Raw genomic sequence first — 19,791 nt, forward strand, 5'->3', positions numbered from 1 at the left:
GTCAAAAGACACATAAAGAAAATGGATGAGTTTAGAAGCAGAGATTGTCAAAGAGAAGTCTTAATTGCCAGAGTTTGGCAATTAATTATATCAATGTGGAAGAAGGGGGAGAAAAGCAAGATATAGAAGATAGCCAGGTAGTAAGAAGTCTTTAGCATGAACTAGAGAATGCTAGGAGTTAGACTAAGACTAACCAAGTTCAGAAGACCCAGATTCTCTTTTTAGTTTAATCCCAAACTCAATTTGGAATAAACAAAATTCTGCCTATCTTAATTTAGAGCTAAAAAAAGTATTACAAAATTTTTCTCATAAACAATACTTAAAGATCTTGACGCAAGAAAATGCATCTGGAATAAAATCCACTACAAAATAAGGCAGACGGGTTTAACACTGGCTAGTCACTACAGTTATCGGGGTTCAGCAACTGGAAGACCTTTAACAAGGGAAATCAAAGGACTCAGGTGTAGCCACTCTCCAATGAATTAATGAAGAGGAAGTGAGTCCTGGAGGTGGGCAATCACTCACAGAAGTCTTTATATTGAAAACAGCGAGAACTGGATTTATATTTGGAGACACAGGTCTTAATTTCAGGGTTGGTTATAATTGACTTTGCCCCTCCATTTTAATTCATTTCACCATTTGTAAAATGATTATTTACTAGCACAAATATGATTTACAGGAATACTGTAAGAATTAAGGATGAAAAGGCAGGTTGAAAAGTGATATGTAAAGCTAAGTTATATTATCAAAATACCTATGTAACGTGTCTTCCTTAGTAAGACCTAATGTCAACGTGTTGTTACAAGTTGCTCTCCCCTGACCAAGGGACAAGAGGTAAGGAAATAATTCAGCTACTTGAAAAGGACAGAGACATCTCAAAAATGAAGGAGAAATCCACAGGTTTGATCATCCGCTCCACTTTATCCCAGTAACAAGCAGGTCTGAAAACACATAGCACATTACAAACTATGTAACAGAATTGGGTCTGACAATATAATAATGCAAGCCCTGAAATTCTTTACCCCAAATAGTTTTAGCAGGCTATTTTGCACTAAAATAATAAAACAACATAAAAGGTAGTAACACAGAGGAAGAGACAGATACACACAGGTTGAGACACGGAGGTTATAACCTTACACAATCACAGAAAAGCCAGATGGGCAAAATGAGCAAAGACTACGTGCCCTTTATTGAAGGGGGAAGGGGATCCCCGGGTGGCGCAGCGGTTTAGTGCCCGCCTTTGGCCCAGGGCGCGATCCTGGAGACCCGGGATCAAATCCCACGTCGGGCTCCCTGCATGGAGCCTGCTTCTCCCTCTGCCTGTGTCTCTACCTCTCTCTCTCTGTCTCTCTCTGTGACTACCATAAATAAATAAAATTTAAAAAAAAATATTGAAGAGGGAAAATCCAACTCTTTAAATGGACAAAAACATTTGAACATCTTTTCGCCCCTCCAGAATCACAGGCATTAAAGTCATTTCTGCTCTAGAATGCAAGATATTTCATATAATTTGATGGCAAAAAAGATGCTGCTCCCTGGAGTAATGCCTCTTTGTATCCTTTTAAGATGTTGCAACCACCTTTCCCTAACTTAAAACTGCTTTATGTAAAATTTGAGAAATCATAAACTTACTTTAGAATGCCTTTTATGCAATCATGAGAATTTCATACGAAATATATCTTAACTACAAGCCACTCAACATTAAAAAAAATCAAAATTTATCTCATGAAATGGGGAAAACCTCTGAATCTTTCACTTTGATGAGAGTATACAAACATCCCAATTTATTTTTCTGTAGTGTCAAGATGCCCATTACAGAGACTCTCACCCAAGAGTACAGTAGGGAAGAAGAAAGCAAAGGGACTGTTATTTACATTTTTATTCAAATATTCACTGAGAAACAAATTTACAAGTATCCTAAGAAATTAATGCAAGGAGGAAAAAAAGTTTCAGGCTGGCAAGAGGATATTCAATTAGAATTCAATTTGGAGTTATCATTATTAATAATGTAAGAAGTTTAGAATCACTTTTTTTTTAACTAGTGCAACTGTTTTTATTGTTTTGTTTTGATGATTAAAAAGGATGTATCTAAAAAAAAAATAAAAAAAAATAAAAAAAAAGGATGTATCTGCCAGCACTTTTAGATGGCAATAAGAGGAAAACACCAACAGAAAGAGAAGAAAGCAAAAGAATCATAAGACTACTTTGTTCAACTGTATATGCAAATAAATTTGAAAACTTAAATAATTTTCTAGAAAATGTATTTATCAAAATTAACCCTAAAGAGACAGAGAAAATCCAACATTTCCAATAAAAATCACTATTAAAAAATTGACATCATTCAACATACTATTAGATCTCTATAGAAAAAAATGATTATGCCAAAGATGGTGAAAATATGTTCTTCAAATTCAGTGCCCATTCTTGTTGAGAATACTGAATGTAAAAGGACTTTTGTTTAAATGTGATCCCTACCAATCCCAAAGCCGGCACCATAAGTAATGTGGAAACGGTAGATCGATTCCAAAAGTCAGGGGAAGTCCATCTTTACCACTGTTACTCAGTATACTAGTCAGCACAATTAAACAATTAAGTTAGCAACAAATACTATTGCAGATGACATAATTACATACCTAGAAGATCCCAAAAAACCAACTAATATCACTGTAAGATAATCGATTAATTTAGTGAAGTCCAAAATATACAGAAATATTTCCTTTTTTTTTTTTTTTTTTTTTGAAATATTTCCTTTATATCTTTCCTTTATGAGCAAAGAGAAATCAGATAGAAGATGAAATGGAAAAAAAAAAGTCCTATTTAGGGGGATCCCTGGGTGGCGCAGCGGTTTGGCGCCTGCCTTTGGCCCAGGGCGCGATCCTGGAGACCCGGGATCGAATCCCACGTCAGGCTCCCGGTTCATGGAGTCTGCCTGTGTCTCTGCCTCTCTCTCTCTCTCTCTCTGTGACTATCATAAATAAATTAAAAAAAAAAAAAGTCCTATTTATAATTTTTGGAAGTATAAAATACTTAGGCATAAACTGAACAAAAAGAATCCAAAACATTTATGAGGAAAACTATAAACATACCATGTTCACGTACATAAAGATTCAAAATCATGAAGATATCATTTCCCCCCAAGTTAATTTATAAATCTTAGGTAGTCCCAAATAAAAATGCTATTATGTAAGGTTTGTTTTCTGCAGCTAGACATTTGGAAAAACCAAAAAAAAAAAAAAAAAAAAAAAAAAAAAAGTAAAGTATGAAAAGAAGGAACAGAACTATCACATACTAAAATACTGTACAAAGCCTTTATAAATAAAACAGTTAAATGCATTGTATCAATTACTTAATTTCTTAGTCCTGATACTTGTACTGTGGATATGTAAGATGTTAACATTAGGGAAAGCTGGGAAGCTGAGTGAAGGGTATAGGGAAACTTACGGTTCTGTTTTTCCAACTGTTTTGTAAACCCAAAGTTATTTTAAAAATACCAAAGTTTTTTAAAGCTATGATATTGTCATATGAATAGGTCAACTATGGGAACACGTGGATGCACACACACACACAAATGACAAAGTAAATATATGTAGATTTAGTCATAATGAAGGTAGCATCTCAAATACACGTGAAAAGATGGACTTGAACTAAGTGGCACTGGGCAACAAGGCAGCCATAAGAAAAAAGATAAAACTGCATCTACTCCTCATACTAAATACTAAGGTAAACTGCAAAAGGAACAGAGATTTAATGTTTAAGAACATTACATGGCATTTAAATAATGAAAAGTTTTGTTTTTTCAATTAAAGATATTTAAATGGAATATACTCTGTTTCAAGAAGTTCTGTGAAGTGATGGTATCTGTTACCAATACCGGGTTACTTGAAGCAAGTGGGAAAGTTTTTATTTGGTACACAAGCATAACTACTTCTAAATAGAGTACAACCATGCAGTGGAATACTACATTGGTATTAAAAAGAATAAGGCTGATGTTAAAAAGAGGGCAAAAAAATAAAAAGAGTGCAGGTCACTATATCTCATATAGTCCACCCTGTTATATTAAAAGAACTGTGTGAGGATAAAAAATGTCATTAAGAGGATATACAAAAATACAGCCATTGCCTCTAGAAAAAAGGTCAAGGTCTGAGAAGCAGCCTTCCTTTTTACTGATTACCCTTTTGTACAGTTTGAAGATCAAAGCAAAAAAGTTGGTTCTTTGAAAAGGCTAAATATGATTACACAGAGAAGAAACTAAACACAGAACTTGAACAAAATTGTGGAGGGTGGGGAAGGCTGATTTAAGAAGAAAGAGAAAATCTTAATGGTTCTGTAACTATTGAAAAATTAGAGCAGTACTTAAATATTTTCACCCTTCTCCCAACACACACAAAAAAAACCTAACATTTAAGAAACAAATCCTTTCAACCTTATAAAAACTTTCCCAAGAATAGAAATAAATAGGAAATAGTCCCCCAAAGCATTCAATGGGGCCAATATAATTGTGATATAAAAGTCAAAGGTTAGGGGCACGTGGGTGGTTCAGTCAGTTGAGTGACTGCCTCCAGTTCAGGTGATGATCCCAGGGTCCTAGGTGGAGCCCTGCATCTGGCCCCCTGCTCAGCGGGAGCCTGCTTCTCCCTCTCCCTCTGCAGCTCCCTCCTTGTGTGTTCTTGCTTTCTCTCAAATAAAAAAATAAAATCTTAAAAAAAAAAAAGTCAAAGGTAGTGTGAAAAATAATTAAGGGCTAATAGTATAAACATTGATGCAAAAATCCTCAACAAAGGATCAGGAAACAGAATATATTATTATACAGTAAAGAAAGTATAGCAGAATCAGGTTGAATTTATCCTATGAATGCAAGGATAGTTTAACATTAGATATGACATTCACTACATTTAAATGCTAAAGAAAAAAATCATAAGATCATTTCAATATACAAAAAACATCTGATATGTCATTAGCTATTCAAGGTTAAAACTCTTAATAAACTGGAAACAGAAGGGAAGCTTCCAAAAAGCTACAGTAAACATTTTTAACAGTGAAATGTTAGAGGCATTCTTTTTAAAATCAAGAACAAGATAAGGATGTCTACTATTACCACTTTTATTCAACATAATCCTGCAAGCCTTAATTAGCACAGAAAATTTTTACAAAGAATAATGACCGGAAAGGCAGAAACAAAACAGAAAAATCTTAAATATGAAAATTTAACAAGTTTCTCAGATAAAAAAATCAACATACGGAAAAAAATTTAATTCCCGGCAGAGCCCCTCACCTATTTTTAATTCTTTTCTCTTTATTTAACAACCATGTAGGTTCTCATCCTCCAATCTACTTCTCTTTCTATTCTCTACTAAGACCCAATAGGTGATGATATTCAGTTTCTTATCTGCTATATTTTTTGCCCATTTCTTTCTTCCTTCCTTACATCCTGTAAACGGCTACTCAATTTGGCTAGACTCCATTCTAGCCCATCCCAAGTGAGGACAAGCTCCAAGATGGCCACCAGAATTATATGAAGCAAAGGTTGGCAAACGTTTCCTGCAAAGGTCAGATAATAAAATAGGCTTTATGGGCCATATGATGTCTGTCACAACTACCTTTGTTGCTTTAACACAAAAGCAGCCACAGATAATATATAAATAATGGGCATGACCAGGGGTGCCTGGATGGCTCAGCTGATTAAGTGTCCAGCTCTTGATTTAGGCTTGATCATGGGGTCCCGGGGTGGAGCCCCACATTGGGCTCTGCACTGAGCAGTGTGTCTGCCTGAGATTCTCTCTCTCCCTCTGCTTCTCCTTTTTTTTTTTTTTTTTTTAATTTTTATTTATTTATGATAGTCACAGAGAGAGAGAGGCAGAGACACAGGCGGAGGGAGAAGCAGGCTCCATGCACCGGGAGCCTGATATGGGATTCGATCCCGGGTCTCCAGGATCGCGCCCTGGGCCAAAGGCAGGCGCCAAACCGCTGCGCCACCCAGGGATCCCTCCCTCTGCTTCTCATTCCATTTGCATGCATGTAAGGGGCACGACCATGTTCCAATATAATAACTTAGTTTACAAAAACAGAAGTGGTTTGCTGACCCCTGACCCAGAGGATGAATTCCCAATTCTGCTTTTAAACACCCCATGGTATGCCAAATAATTTTAAAGGCCATTGAAAAATTCTTAAGATTAGTATTTCACTTTTAAATAACAGGAAGTAAACTGCTATGCTGGAAAGAGCAGAGAACTAGGAAGTCTTAAGGTCCTTGATTAATTTTCAGCAATCATTTTTAATTTCCATTTCTTTGTCTTCCAGAAATTTGTTGCAATCTTTATTTGGCTCCCTCTCACTCTCTGGCATTATAAATACATACCTTTTCACATATTTTTAAACATCATTTAAATGGGGTCTTGGGAGAAAGAGGTGACAAATATAAGTGATTAATTCACTTGCTGGCATTAGATATTCTAATTTTAGATTAGGATTTTTAATTCATAGAGAATTTCTAGTTTTATATATGGTATAAGTGTAGTGCTTTAACTTTATTGTCTCTCATATGGATAACCAATTGGATAACCAATTACATCAGCACTATTTATTAAACCATTTCCTTTCCCTTGAACAGAAATGTGTTTCTTATCATATGCTAAATTCTCACATATACTTAAAACTGTCACTGCATTATGCTTATACTGAAAAGGTTACATTTCTATGATAATCTTAGCTCTCTGTGTTATGAATAATTCAGGTCCTTCAATCAAATTTTCTAGTGCTGTTTTGTTTTGTTTTGTTTTGTTTTGTTTTGTTTTCCAAGGGAAGGTCCTATGCCTTTTCTATCAAATTTATTTCTGGGTGCTTTTTGTTGTTGTTTGATTTGCCCTGAATAAACCCCACCATTCCATGCCAGATACTGCTAATAGAGACAAAAGCTACTGATTTTATTTAATACATACCCCTTATGCATCCACCTTTTCAAATTATTCCGTGAATTCTAATAGCTTTTCTTGTGGATTTTCTGGGTATAATCACGTAATTTTTAAGTAAAGATCATCTTGTCTCTTCTTTTCCAGTATTTATACTTCATTCCTTTTTCTTAACTGTTAGCTAGAAACTTCAAAATAATGTTGAATAGTGATCTTATACCTGATTTCAATAGGAATGGTTTAGTGTTTCACCATTTATAGTCTTACTCATAAGATTTCAATAAATATTTTTTAGGTATTTTAAATTTTTATTAGGAGTAGTTTCTAAATGCTTTTACAGCACCTTTTAACATATTACCTATACAGTTTTTTCTTTTAATTTGTTGCTGTCAATTACAAGATTTTCTCATTTTGACCCATTGTCCTCCTCCATTCCTACAATAAACCATACTTATTCATGTTTTATGACTTTACTAGTTTGTTCATTTTTCAACACTGCATATGGAATTTTTAATTTTTATAAGAAACAAGTATATAGTTTGAAATTTTTTATCTTGAAATGAGAGGTTCTGAATTAAGTTTATGGTAAATTTATAAAGTGAATTGGTAGGAAGTTTCTCATCTTAATCTCATATGGCCTAATAGTTTAAGTAACTTATCTATTCTTTGAAAGTCAGCTGGAATTCAGATCAGAAGGTTTAGAGGAAAATACTTTTAAGTATTTTAAATTTCTTCTGTGGTTAAGTCTTTTCATGTTTTCTTTATATTCTTGTATAGATTTGATTCATTATTAGTTCATCAGTAAATTATTTCCTGTAGCTTTTCAACTGAGTATTACCGCAGAGTTGTACATATTCTCTCATTTAAAAATTTGCCTCCTTTCTCATCCATGCTCTGTTCTTTTGCTCTCTTAATCAGACTTTGTAGGGTTTCATCTATTTTATTGACCTTTACCAAAAAAAAAAATCAACTTTTGGCGTTGTATCTTTTGTACAACTTTGTTTACTACTGTATCATTTCTGTATTTATCTTTACTAATTATATTCTCTTATTTTCCATAGATCTATTTTGTTCATCGTTAAAGTGAATATTAATTCATTTATTTCCTTACTTTATTTCCATGTTCATTTATCAGTTCCTACCTTAGTAATACAAATACTTAAGGATATTAATTTTCTTCTCACTATAGCCTTGGCTATGTTCCCTAAGCTTTAGTATGAAGTGTTTTCCTCTTTATTTTTTGATAATTTATAATTTCAATAGATTTCCTCTTTGATCTACGGGGTATCTGGAAGATCCTTCCTAATTATTAGGTGTATAAAATGACTTTTGAGTCATTTTTTTATTGCCACTAATTTTTTTTGTTTATTAGACTGATTAGAGACTGTTGCCTACAAAAGTATTATTTAGAAATTTTTTTAAAATATTTGTCGTGTAGCCAAGAACGTGACTAATTTCCATAAATATCTCCCTGAAATTCTAAAAGGAAAAAGTGTAAAAAGTTCTATCATTTAAATCCTCTATATGTGTGTTTTTCTGTGTATTTGGTATGTGAAATTTAGAAGGCCTACATCATTTATTGCATATTTACAATATGCTGTGTAGTATAAGTGCCCTACATACATATCTCATTTACTCTTCAAAATTGTATGGCATGCATCACTTACCATCTTAGGGTTAAAGGAGATGACTTCAAAATGCTACATAACTTTCCTAAGGAACACATCAAGTTGCTAAGTCAGAATTTAGATTCCTGTTTCTAATGCTCATGCTTTTAAAGACCATATAATACTACCTCTGTGTGGGCTTTCATGACCTGTTATCCTGATAGCAGTCTACCTTCCAAACTTATTTTCTATTAGGTTTCAATATAACCCTTCTCAAGTCCCTTGTACTTTTGTTTACAATTCATCTCCTTTTTGAACGCCTCATCCTTTCTTCCTCTGCTTTGCTAACATCATCTCCGTCCTTTAAGGCCCAGTTCTGTAGCCTTACATAAAAACCTCCTGTCTCCTCCAGCCAATGAGTCTTCCTGCTGACTACGTAACATAAAACTTGGCTTACTTACTCCAAATATTTCATTTCACTCTGGTGAGCTTTGTTTCTCTACCTTTAAGACAGTTTTATTATTGAATACTTAGCTTTTCTAATTCCCAAAATGGTTTATTCTGTGACAGCCACAAAAAAACAAAAACACACAAGAATAAACTGAAGCAGTGCTTTATGAGCTATGGAAGGCAAAGAAGAGAAAAAGAGGGTACAAATTCAAAGAATGTGTAAGATGACTTTTCCATTAAAATAGTAAGATGATAGATGTCTCTCTGTGGCTATACAATTTAAATCAGTGAACATTTGAGAACTTATTATTCACAAGATACCATACAAATGTTATAAGGAGATTTTATAGGCTAAATTGTGTTCCCCAAAAAGATATGTTGAGTCACAGGTAAGCTAGACCCTAGTATCTCTGAAAAGTGACCTTATTTGGAAAAAGGGTCTTTGCACATGTAATCAAGTGGAGATGAAGTCTTACTGGATTAGGGTGGGCTCTAAACCCAATAACTGGTACCTTTAAAGGAAAGTCATGTGAAGAAATGGACACAGAGACCTGGGGAAAACATCTTGTGATGATGAAGGCAAAGACTGCAGGGAGTCAGCTGCAAGAAAAGGAATGCCAAAGACTGCCAGCAACCACCAGGAGCTAGGAAGAGAGGCATGGAACAGATTCTCCCTCAGTGTCTCCAGAAGGAACCAACCTTGCCGACACCTTGACTCTGCACTTGTAGCCTCCAGAACTATGAGGGAATAGATTTCCATGGTTTTAAGCCACCAGTCTGTGGTACTCAGTCACAAGAGCCTTTCAAGACTGGGGCGGGGGGGGGGGGGGGGGGGGCGCGACGGCACTAAGTTAACACGTTAACACATTCCTTATTCTCAAGCATCTTATTATCTAGCAAGGAGTAATATTTCAGTAGCAAGGGTAAATTGGGTCAGTACCTAAATGTATCAGATGCTTGTGCCCCACCTTACATTCTCTTGGCTTCCTTTAACTCTAGTCACTAGTGCATCAATCAGCTCACTGCAGGTGTAAACTGACAGTTAATTAGCTGCACCGACTGGCTATCTTTTGCATTGTGTCCTAGGGATACCCCAGGATGGGTCCCCAACATCCATGCATGTGCAACCTATAAAAGAATGAACATTTGATGGAGCAATCCTTGACTAAAGGGAAATGGAAGCTAGTATATATAATTATTTCCTGTGGTTGGACAATCCTACATGGACTTTCTGGTTCCTCAGAAAGTCCTGACAGATCAAGCCACAGTTGTCCAAAGTGGTGACCAACTTGAGAAAATTTGCTTTTGCTGGCTGTCCGTCTTCCCTACCTTAACTCCCTTGTAGCCCTCCGCTCTTGGGTCACTTCCCAAAAAAAGTATTTCACCCAAGACCTTGTCTCAAGATTCTGACTTACAGGGGAACCTGGGCTAAGATACAAATTAACTATAATTCAAAGGCAAATTTGTATTCAAAAACATTTGGTAGAATACTGTGGCAGTTACACCTTGCTCAGAAAATTAGGAAAAGCTTTCAGAATGTAAAAGCATTTAAGAAAGGACTTGAAAGATGGCATAATTGCTAATAAATGTGAATAGTAGTTCAGAAAACGGAACAGCATAATCAAAGTTCAGAGGTTGGAAAAATGATGTCTATTTGGTGGAGTAGATGGCAGTTTAATTTAGCTGAAATTCACTGTAGAGGAATTTGGGGAAAGAGGGAGGGGAAAGAGCATAAATATGAACTGGAACCACACAGTGGCTAGGTGATTTCACAATGTAAGGAAGAGGAGGTCTGGATAGAGTAGCTACAGAAATGATGGGATAAAAAGCTTAAAAGGTACAAGGCCAAGTCACTTTAACATTTCTCAGTTTCTGTTATAAACTATCTCAGAAGTAGCTAACACAATGACATAGATTTAGTGATAATAAAACCAAGACTCTAAAAATAGCTGGTGGAAGGTGGAAATATATTTTAATATTCTTCAATGTTATATTTACCATATGAGTGACATTATATACTACAATTTAAATAAATCTGGTAAACGAAAATGTGAATTTACCTAAAAAAGTAACATTCATTCACCAAAGTATAACTCAAAAGAAACGTCTCAAAAACATCAGCCTAAAAGAACTACTGTATGTATGTGTGTGTGTATATACATGTGCCGTTAGTAGACAGAATAATGGCCCCATGAAGACATCCACATTCTCATTCCTGAAACCCACGAATGTGTTATTTTACATGGTTAAAGGGACTTTGTATATGTGATTAAGTTAAGGATCTTGACTTAATCACACACAGGAAGATCTCCCTGAATGACTTAGGTGGACCTAAGGTAAGCACAAGGGTTCTTCTTAAGGAGATGGTAGGGTCAGAGTCAGAGAAGCAAAGGGCCAGAGAGAGATTTAGAATGCTGCTGGCACTGAAGATAGAGGAAGGGACCACAAGCCAGTACAGGTAGCCTCTAGAAGCCAGAAAAAAGGAAGTGGATTCTCCCCGACAGCCTCTGGAAGAAGTGCAGCACTGCTGCTATTTTGATTTTGTGAAACCAGTGAAGACCAATTTCACGCTTCTGACCTCTAGGGTTTTAATACAATAAACTTGTGCTGTGTTAAATCACCAAATTTGTGGTTATTTGTTACAAAAGCAATAGGAAAAAATACTCTATCATCCAGTGATCCTTCTCCTAGGAATAAATTCCACTGAAACTTCATACTGGCCATGCGGTGATCTTAAAATATATCCACAATTTCTTTGACTCTATTCCTTCAAAAGGTAGAGCTTAATTTATCTCTTCTCATGTAGACTAGACTTAATGACTCACTTCTAATAAAGAAAATATGGTAGCAGTATGGCTTTTGAGACTATGTCATAGATGGCTTCCATCTTGTTCTTTCTCTCCGGGATCAGTGGAAGAAGCCAGCTGCCCTGTCATGAAGATATTCAAGCAGCTTCACGGAGAGGCCTATGGCAAAGCACTAAGGCCTCTTGCCAACAGTCAAAAGAAAAAGACTATGTGAGTGAGCCATCTTGGAAGTGGATGCTCATTTAGTCAAGCCTTCAGATGCCCGCAGCCCTAGCTGACATCTTGACTGCAACTTCACAAAAGATTCTGAGCCAGACCACACAATTAAGGCATTCTTGAATTTCTGCTCCATAGAAACTCTAATAAGTATTTGTTGTTTAAGCCACTAAGATTTGAGATAATTTGTTATATGAGTATGTCTAGCATAGTCTAAAAATCAAATTTAGGATGGGGTGTCTCGGTGGCTCAGTCAGTTAAGCATCCAACTCTTGATTTCAGCTCAGATCATGACCACAGGGGTTGTGAGATGGAACTCTGCTGGGCATGGAGCCTGCTTGAGATTCTCTCTCTCTCTCTCTGCCCCTACCACCACCTCCCCCCTCCCCGAAAAAGAAAAACCAAATTTGGATACATACCCCAGAGAAATGAAAGCAGGGAGTTAAAGAGATTATCTGTACGCTCACATTCACAGCAGCATTATTCACAATAGCAAAAGGTTTTGGAAGCAACTCAAGAGTCCGTCCACAGATGAACGGATAAACAAAATGTGGTATACATACAATATTACTTAGCCTTAAAAGGAAAGGAATTATTAAACATGTTACAACATGGATGAACCTTGAGGACATGATGCCAAGTGAAATAAGTCACAGAAAGACAAATATTGTATTGTATTTAATGGGTACTGACTTTCAGTTGGGGAATATGAAAAAGTTCTGGGGATGGACTGGATACATTCACAACAATATGAATGTACTTAATACCACAGAACTATTATGTACTCAATAAAGGTTAAGATGGTATATTTTAGGTATATGTATTTTACCATAATAAAAATTCTCATTAACTACAGGAAAAATAGGCACACAAAATTACACTAAATATTTCACAAGAACTGATACATATTTAAGAACATATCTGAATGAGCGCCCAAAAAGGGAGTGTATGGTATGAGAAGAAAGGGGATAAAGCTTGCCCTATATGGAATGATGATACCATGATCTGATTTACAAAAAACAATTTTCAAGAACATATCTAATACATAAACATGTGAAATGCCACTTGTACCAAATCAAGAGCTGGTGTAACTTTCCTTCTGGAAGTTGACCCTACGGAAGTCAAGAACCATAGGTTACTGTCTACTAGAACTAGATGTAGAAATCCTTTCATCTAACCTTCTCATTTTACATTCAAGACCCTTAATACTTCAAAGTAATTTACTTTTCAGAATTATCTGTGATTCCAAGCAGACTTTACAAAGCACAGTGTTTCAAATAGCAAACTACCACATTCCTCTAAACTAGAAGATATTTTAGATGATGTAAACCTTTAAAGATACTATGAATAGCCAAAGCAATCAATGTTTAACTAGCAATAACATTTCACTCAGTTCTATTATGCGTCTTAGAAGTAAGTTTCCATGTCTTATCTGACTCTCTAGCACATATTACAGGTCTGGCATTTATTAGGTACTCAAAAATACAGTGAATGGACACTCTCAGGTGTTATTCATCTTCTCTCTATCAAACCGCCCTATCTCATCTTATGTGCTATTTAATGTTTCATTCAGACTGTAATACCAAAAAAAAAAAAAAAAAGAAGAAGAAGAAAGAAAGAAAAGAAAGAAAGCGAGAAAGGGAAAAAAGGAGAGGGAGAAGGTCAAAATGAAGAACACTCTAATGTACTAAAACTGAATAGGGATCCCTCGGTGGCTCAGCAGTTTAGTGCTGCCTTCGGCCCAGGGCATGATCCCGGAGTTCTGGGACCAAGTCCCACATCAGGCTCCCTGCATGGAGCCTGCTTCTCCCTCTGCCTGTGTCTCTGCCTCTCTCTCTCTCTCTCTCTCTCTGTGACTCTCATGAATAAATACATGAAATCTTTTTTAAAAAATTAAATTAAATATAATATTTAATTATAAATATATATTAAAAGGCTGGTTAAATTATGTGTAAATAATGAGAGTAAAAAATAGAGAAAAATGCTAAGACAAAAGTCCACACAACATCAATAAAATAGCTTTCAGTCCATAGACATACTTATGAACATTTAACTTTTTAGTTCCTTAATGGTTCAATTTCAAAGGCCACAAAAACCAGTAGTTTAGTCTTATATTATGTATTTTATTTTATTTTATTTTTTTATAAATTTTTATTTTATTTATGATAGTCACACAGAGAGAGAGAGAGAGAGAGAGAGGCAGAGACACAGGCAGAGGGAGAAGCAGGCTCCATGCACCAGGAGCCCGACGTGGGATTCGATCCCGAGTCTCCAGGATCGCGCCCTGGGCCAAAGGCAGGCGCCAAACCGCTGTGCCACCCAGGGATCCCTTATATTATGTATTTTATAAAAGGGAAAAGAAATAAACTTTTCTTATTTTAGTTCTTATTTAATTGCAGAAAATACCCCAATCTATTGCTATTCTATTTAGAACTGTGCATATGATTAATGAGATGATCTTTAAAAAGGAATATGTTACGAATGTCATTATGAAAACTGCTGTCTCTCCACTTGCTTAGCCATCAGGTATTTTACAAAGCATTCTTATTGTATCATGGTTAAAAACTCAATACCAAGTACAATTTTTCACTTAATGAATAATTTGCGATGGCTTCTATTGCTCTTCAAATAATTTCTATTATTTACCATTTTGTGCATTATGTAATGAGACATATTATGAAATAGTTTTATAGCTCTATGTTCTTTATATCCTTATACAATACGTGACCTTGAATAAAGTCAGAACATAACTTAAAATACTCTTAATATTTAAAATGAAAATAATGCTACACTGAGCTATTTAGATAGTAAAAGAACCATAAACTCTCAAAGACTATGAGTCTTTGAGACTCAAAGAACTGAGTTTCAAAGGACTGAATGGTATTAGCTATTAAACTTCATTTGCAACTTTAGTGTGATGTCTTTAATTCTAGCTACATTTTCCATCAGATTTAAAAAAGAGATCTTAAGGACTATTAACCCTTGTATCCATCTATGATCAAATAATTCTTAAAGCAGAAATATTTATTTATTTAAATTTTAAAAATGATTTTATTTATTCATTCATGAGAGACACAGAGAGAGAGAGGCAGAGACACAGGCAGAGGGAGAAGCAGGTTCCACGCAGGGAGACAGAGGGGGGACTCAATCCCAGGACCCCAGAATCACACCCTGGGCTGAAGGCGGAGCTAAACCGCTGAGCCACCTGGGCTGCCCAGAGACAATTATTTAAATAAAGAATAAAATTGGTTTAATTTATCCGTGGAAACTTTATATAGACTAATTTATTCAAGTCCAATTCCTTATTATGCTGGAAAAAAAACTACTGAAACGAAATTCCAGGCTCTCAGAAGACTTTCCACCATATAAGCACTATTTAAGAGACACTGTCACTGATCTTGGAGGGCTTTACAAAGCCACTGCCATCCAGTTCAGGGAGAAGGGAGGTGTGGCAGGCTGGCCACCATAATATGCATAAAGACAAGGTATTTTAAACTGTATTTAATCTGAAGACATATTTTTTAGACATTTAAGAAAAAGAAAAAATAAGTGCAATGAAAACACTATGAATAGTATATCTTATGAGTACTGACTAAACAGAAATACATCTAAAGGATAAACCTTGGAGCTTTAATTTAAAATATTTGGCTTTCCAGTTTATTCAATAATATGTAAAAGTAGCCAAAGAGTACTATAAAATTACATACAGATCTTAAATATTAAACCTATGAAAAATGTGTCACTATAATTTTTCATAAAGTAATTGACATTATCGCGATTTATTCCTGAATAACCCAGTTGATGGCATAAAGCTAACTAACAAAGGAAAAGAGCCACACTGCTTCATACATAATTTATTAACATTTCCTATAGGATTTATGTTTAAGCGAAGAATTCTAACATCTGTCCTGTGATGCAGAATCAAAGCGTCCGATACATTCCACTGTCAAAACATTCACAGCTTGCTAGTTTTCCCACTTTAAAAGAATGAAGCCTATTTTTCCCTCCTATTCGGGTTTCGATTACGATTACCGACGCAGGGTCCCGCCAGCGGCCTGGTGCCCCCCGCTGCCCCTCCTGCGGCCAGCCCTGTGGCGGAGGAGTGGGCCCAGCGGGGGCAGGGCAAAGCCGCAGGCGCCCAGGAAGGGCCTCGCTGACCCGGCCCAGGCCGGTGCCTCGGGCCGCCCTGCGCGCGCAGGTGCAGGTGCAGGTGCAGGTGCAGGTGCAGGCGCATGGGCGCCCACGCCGGCACTGGGGACCAGGGTCTCCGTCCACCCAAGGCCGCGCGCGCCCCGGGGTGCCTGCCCCTGCTCCCCTCCCCTCGCCCCTGCGCGGAGCCTGCCCCTGCTCCCCTCCCCTCGCCCCTGCGCGGAGCCTGCCCTTGCTCCCCTCCCCCCGCCCCTTGCAAGCCGCCGGGCCGCTCGGCCCATCACCGCGGCCAGCAGCTCGGCGCCCCTCCCGGCCACCAGCGCCTCGGCCCTGTGGCCGGGGAGGGAACAGGCCTTTCAGCAGGCTGCAGCCTTTGCTTCTCGCCTTGAATATGCCCCATTCTTTGTTGTCCTCAGCCCGTTTCCTTAGATACTGCTACTGCACTCGGGCAGCAGCATCATGAACACAAGACCTCCCAGTAGCCCCGCAGCAGCCCCTTCCGCAGACTCCCCGACAGTCCTGCCCCTCCCCCCTGCTTCCTCCGGGGCGGGGAGCCCTGGCCAGCCGCGCAGGAAATCCATCCCCGGCGCCGCAGTCGCGGGGGAGGGGAGGGGGAAGAGGCGGAGGGGGAGGTGAGGGAGGGGGAGAGGGGACGAGGGGGAGGGAGGGGAGGAAGGGAGGAGGGGGAGGCCGAAGGGGAGGAGGAGGGGGAGGAGGAGGAGGGGAAGGAGGAGGAGGGGGAGGAGGCGGGAGGGGAGGAGGGGGCCGGGGACCGGGACCCAGACGGGGAGACGCCCCTGCCTCCCGGCTGCTGCGCGGCCGGGCCGCGGTACAGGTGCAGGTGCAGCGGGTGCGACGGAGCCCCGGCCCCCGCCCCACCCCCGCCAGCCGGGCCCCGCCGCCGCCGCCCCAGCACCTACCCCATCTCCCCGGCGCCCCCCGCGGCCCCACCACCTGCCCCGTCCCCCGACTCCTCCCCCGCGGCCCCAGCACCTGCCCCATCTCCCCATCTCCCGGCCCCCGCCTGCCGGGCCGGGCGGGGCCGGCCGGGCCGCCGGGGCAGGTGCAGCGGGTGCGAGGGAGCCCCGGCCCCTGCCCCCCCCCGGCCAGCCGGGCCCCCACCCGCCGCCGCCCCAGCACCTACCCCATCCCCTTGACCCCCGTCCCCCATCTCCCCCGCCCCGGCCCCAGCACCTGCCCCACCTCCCCGCCCCCCAGGTCCCCGTCTCCCCGGCCGCAGCACCTGCCCCATCTCTCGGCCCTCCCCGCGCCCCCCGCCCCCCGCCGCCGCAGCACCTACCCCATCTCCGAGCCCCGCAGCACCTCCATTCCGTCTCCACTGACACCCGGGCCGGCTGCGCCAGGACAGCCCAGGTGGGTCACGTGCGCGCGCGGCCGGCCAATCCGCGGGGCGGCACCAGCGCATCACCCCGCCGCCCGCCCGCGCCCCGCCCCGCGCCCCGCCCCCGCGCCCCTCGGGGTGCCCTTCACCTCCCCGCCACCCGGCCGCGGGCCGCGGGCCGCGGACCGCGAGGGGGGGGGGGGGGTCCGCAGGGCGGAAAGGCTAGTGCGAGATGCTGGGGGGATACATTCTATCTCCTGTGCTGAGATTCACGTACGGGCCGCCCAGAGGAGAGGAGCCCTATTAGTGCGTTGTAACAAATAGTTAGAGATCACAAGTCGCTGACTCAATCTGTTTGAATGAAAAACACAGTGACCACTAAAGCTCTTGGTGGCAGCAGAGCGGCTGGGGTGCGGATCCGGGAGGAGCCTCTGCTCCCGGCTTAGGGCTTGGGTGCACTTTAGTCATTCCAGGGCGCAGGGCTTCAACTTCCTCTGCAAAATGGGAGAAGCATGGAAGAAAGGGGTTAATACAAAGGACGCGGTGCTGTCAGCTGCTACTAACCTGAAACAAATTACTTAATGCGAATTTTGTGTTTCATTTATTTATTTATTTATTAAAATTTTTATTTGAGAAGGGGGGAAAGTGTGGGGAGAGCCCCAGACGGAGAGGGAGCAGCAAACTCCCCAGTGAGCAGAGAGCCCAACGCAGGGCTCCATCCCGGGACCCTGAGCCCAAGGCAGAGGCAGAGGAAGGCAGCCTTAGCTTAACCCACTGAGCCACCAGGGTGCCCCGCTACATTTTATTTAAATCAAACCGAGTGAAGCTTAACTTACTAATTTTTATTTGTAAGTTGGAAGGGCAAATTCAAATTGCCAAGAATTTAAAATAGATTTAAATTTTGGTTTAAATGGGAGGAGACCGGTGTCCATGATCTATTTCAAATTTAAAAGGGTATTTAACTTCAGGTTTTTAAATGAAATGTTATTTATCATAATCTTTTACTTGTTAAATTAATAACATGAAAAGCAGCAAGCTATCAACAGTATGTTTGAAGCAATTCCATTTTATTAAAAATTGTATGAACTAGAAAAGTAATAGACACAGCAAAATGCTCATGGATGTGCATACAACCAGTGCTCATAGTGGTCATCCTTGGAAATTGGGATTTTTAGCGTTTTTCTCTTTTTCCTTTGTGCTTCTGAGTATTTTTTCTCTTTGTGTCTATCTTATAATGCCTGATATACATAGCAAACACCCTCCAAATATTTGTTGGGTGAACATATGGGCAAACACTGACCACTTGTTACTAGTAATTAGAAAAATTGTATTTTAAAGGTTTAAATATATTTAGAAACAGTTCCCCTTCATATTTGAAAGGAAATGTGCATCAATTTGATTGTATTTCAAATGGCCCTTTCGTCAGGATGACTTAGTTTTACAAAAGGCTTTCAACTATCCCTTACTGAAAGTGCATGATTCACTGAACAAGACTTAATTATTTATATAGTCACTATTTGTAACAAATTCAGAATAGACAATTCCTCATAAGGCCTATACTTGTGGAAAGAAAAAAATACCCTTCAAATCAAAGAATACACTTTAGAAGCTCCTAAAAATAACTTGAGTATCCTAAGAAACAATTCTATTACTCTTGACTCAGACTATGATTCAAGTTGTTATTCAATAAACTAGGTTGTAGCCAAAATATTTGTCTAAATTTTTACTGTTATGTATTGCACAAGTCAATCAGTGATTCACATGACAAAACTTTCAAGAAGGCTCTGACCATTACATGTCCGTTAACCATAATTCAAATCTAAAAACAAGCCAATCTAAAAACTTCACATTTCACAATATTGCCAACTGAATTATTAAGATTTTCTCCTTAAGGATTCCACAAAATTTGATTTGAATTTTATTTTTAAAATATATTTAGCTGGGATCCCTGGGTGGCGCAGCGGTTTGGCGCCTGCCTTTGGCCCAGGGCGCGATCCTGGAGACCTGGGATCGAATCCCACGTCAGGCTCCCGGTGCATGGAGCCTGTTTCTCCCTCTGCCTGTGTCTCTGCCTCTCTCTCTCTCTCTCTCTCTCTGTGACTATCATAAATAAAAAAAAAAAATATATATATATATATATATATTTAGCTATTTTAAAAACAATAATTAAAGACATATACAATCAAAATGTATTGGGCCAAATTCGAACACAAGGAAGATCATTAAAACATTAACTGGTGCTACCACGTTTGTTATGTATCTCAGAACTCCTGCCAACCCTGTTTAAATAAAAATGTTAGCGTTTACACTACATA

General features: G+C 39.3%; 1 protein-coding gene across 7 annotated transcripts in view; it reads right to left on the reverse strand.

Annotated features, from left to right (window-relative positions):
* Window positions 1-19,791, reverse strand: part of APC (APC regulator of WNT signaling pathway) — a 122,010-nt gene that overhangs the window by 72,406 nt on the left and 29,813 nt on the right. For 2 of the 7 annotated variants that reach the window (XM_041753268.1, XM_041753264.1), the window contains exon 1: window positions 17,435-17,556. The exons of 2 other annotated variants lie outside the window; for them this stretch is intronic. The gene's annotated coding sequence lies outside the window, so the exon portion shown is untranslated. Of the gene's footprint in view, window positions 1-17,434; window positions 17,560-19,791 lie in introns of those variants that run through there. 3 more of the 7 variants (XM_041753265.1, XM_041753262.1, XM_041753267.1) reach the window with 3 other exon arrangements.

This window comes from Vulpes lagopus, chromosome 4 (genome assembly GCF_018345385.1).
Source record: "Vulpes lagopus strain Blue_001 chromosome 4, ASM1834538v1, whole genome shotgun sequence".
Classification (NCBI taxonomy): Eukaryota; Metazoa; Chordata; class Mammalia; order Carnivora; family Canidae; genus Vulpes; species Vulpes lagopus.